Source organism: Dama dama, chromosome X, assembly GCF_033118175.1.
Source record: "Dama dama isolate Ldn47 chromosome X, ASM3311817v1, whole genome shotgun sequence".
Classification (NCBI taxonomy): Eukaryota; Metazoa; Chordata; class Mammalia; order Artiodactyla; family Cervidae; genus Dama; species Dama dama.
In genome coordinates, this window is record NC_083714.1 from 124,652,791 (window position 1) to 124,656,048 (window position 3,258).

The window sequence follows — 3,258 nt, forward strand, 5'->3', positions numbered from 1 at the left end:
CCTGGTGGCTCAGACGGTAAATCATCTGCCTGCAATGTGGGAGACCCGGGTTTGATCGCTGGGTTGGGAAGATCCCCTGGAGAAGGAAATGGCAACCCACTCCAATACTCTTGCCTGGAAAATTCCATGGACGGAGGAGCCTGGTAGGCTACAGTCCATGGGGTCGCAAAGAGTTGGACATGACTGAGCGACTTCACTTTCTTTCTGGCCTCCATTACCTTGTGAGCCTAATGCTATAATAAATCTATTATATATCAATATCTATATATTTCTCTATATAGTCTATTGGTTCCCTTTCTCTGGAGAACTCTAATACAAGGGGAAAACCTGCAGATTGGGAGAGACTTAAAAGATTTTGAACATTAGACAACTAATGTTCAGAGCTGTGTATTTGACTGTTAAAACTAAGAAGAAAGGCAAGGCAGCAATTCTAGAAAAGTCACATACAAGTGTTTACATTTGTATATTTGTGTGTTGGGGGTACTGGTGAGTAGGAGGCATGTGGAAGGTTTCAGGGGTGGTTGGCAAGAATCTACCTCCCAATTTTGAGGACAGCAAAACTGGTGTCTGCTCTAATTAATAACTAATTAGACATTCATTAACTGAAAGTTTGTTTTACAAATATTTTCAGTATTTGTCTTTCTTAGAAAAACACAGGACATACACACTTTTTTAAATGAAGGTTCTGGAGTCAGATGACCTGGTTCAAGCCAAAATTCTGACACTGATTACTTATGTGTCCTCAGCTCTAGTGTGTCCTCAGCTTAATAATATGGATATTGATAATTCCAGTGGTACCCATTTCACTGGGTAATCATGAACATGAATAGATGTAAAGGTTCTAGAACACCATGTGGCAGATAGCAAGTATCTTGAGGGTATTAGCTCTTATTACAGAAAATGGTTCCATCTAGGAAGCAATCAGAAGTAGCAAACTAAGAGATTAGGGGGAAGTGATGCCAATTGTGGTGGATGTATGCTGGTCTAAGAGATGTTCTGCATCTAATTCTTTTTTCAATTTCCAACTTCCAGAGTTCATTTCAGAGAGTGATGTTTGATGTATGGAAAAGAAAATGTACAATTTGACAATGAAAATCAATGGAACATAGAATTCACTTGATTATTACTTTGCATCCAAAATCATTGGAACTCCTCCATTTTATTAACCAAGCCAAACTAAAGAGGAGGCTCTATCTGTTAAAAACGAGGCTGCCAAATTAAATGTCTTGGTCTGACTGAACCTCCAATGAGTGCAAATTAAAATGTTAGGAACTTTTTGTTTGAGTCCTAAAACTTGAATTAGGTTTTCAGTGGATTAAAAAATCCATTCATGTAAAGCTAGTCTTTTAAAAATCACATTTTTGGCTTTTTAACTTTTGATGAGAAGAAGGCAAAGCTTTCTTAATCCTATTAATTCATTGATTTATTTTCTTCAGTTTTAATTAATTATGCTTTTTTTGACCTTTGGATTGGGTTATCATTACATACTTTTAGTTTTAGCAATTTAAAGCTTGTTTTTTGAGTGCATTTCAGACCTCACTGTTTTTTTATATAAGATATGTTAATGATTGCATTTTAGAATGCAGATTATTCTAATAAGAACTCTTTAAATTACCACATCAAATTTAATAGAATAAAAGCCAGAGTCCACACAGGTGATTCAAATGCCATATAAGTCTTTTGACTCACATTTTTCAAAAAATCCTCCATTCTTATGCAATTAGGAAAATTAGTTTATAGTAATGTCCTTTGGAGAATTCAATGTTTTATAAAGTCCCCACAGTATTTTATCATTCTATCTTTAATAATTTTCTACAGTTTTGGCATATCCACTCTAGTTTAGCTGATTATTTAAGACGCTGACTTTATCAGGTAATAACTGTTTGCAGAATTGAATTGTGCTATTTGCACTTTCACTGACCAAAACTGACTACATGTTTTTTTTTTTTTTTTTTTTGGTCTGTTAAAAATGGATGATGTGACCTATTTGTTAGGGGGTTAGAGAAAATAATTAAAATATACCACTGGAACTTCACTTAACACTTTTTACTCTTAGTGAAATGAGGTCAATGTCAAATATGTTCTAGACCCTGGGACCTGCCTTATTCCAAAATTCATCTCATGAAGAGAGACTCGTGGACATTTTTAATAGTTGCAGCCATGAAATTAGAAGACATTTGCTCTTGCTAGGAAAGCAATGACAAACCAAGACGATATGTTGAAAAGCAGAGACATAACTCTGCTGACAAAGGTCTGTATAGTCAAAGTTATGTTCTTCCCAATGGTCATGTATGGTTGTGAGAGTTAGACTATAAAAAAGGTGGAGTGCCAAAGAACTGATGCCTTCGAACTGTGGTGCTGGAGAAGACTCCCAAAAGTCCCTTGGACAGCAAGGAGATCAAACCAGTCAATCTTAAGGGAAATCAACCCTGAATACTTTTGGAAGGACTGATGCTGAAGCTGAAACTCCAGTATTTTGGTCACCTGAGGTGAACAGCTGACTCATTGGAAAAGCCTCTGAGGTTGGGAAAGATTGAGGGCAGAAGGAGAAGAGGGTGTCAGAGGATGAGATGGCTGGATGGCATCACCGATGCAATGGACATGAACTTGGGCAAACTTTGGGAGCTGGTGATGGACAGAAAGGCCTGGCGTGCTGCAGTCCATGGGGTTGCAAAGAGTCAAACATGACTGGGTGACTGGGCAACAACTAGAAGGACAATGGTATTGACCACTTTAAATTCACACTTCTATACATACTCTTGAAGCTAAAAAATAAGTGAACACTGTTCATCAATATTGAATATCTCCTACCTATCAATGCAACAATGCACACCTGTGTTATCCAGTGCAGTTTGCAGACCAGTGGCATTGATACGACCTGGGAGCTTATTAGAAAGGCACATGGAACAAGACTGCATTAGTGCTCCCCTTAACTTGACTAAATTTGAGACTGGGTTCTTCCTGACGATAGGATCCTAACCTCCCTTTTTTTAGGGTATTTACTTTAGAAAACTTGCAACTGTAAATCCTTTCTCTGTCTCTTTGAGATGGAAATCTGCTACAACCCAGGAATGAGTTTCTCAAAGACCTGGGAATCATCACTTGGAAATGTAACTATCAAAAAAATACAGCTCCTGTCTACGGTCTCCTGGCCCCACTGTTTTCCAGTACTTTCCCACTAGTTTACCCCAGCATTTAATATTCTCTCATCTTTTGTTTCGGTACACTTGAGTTAACTTCTCTCCTCTATCGGATTAG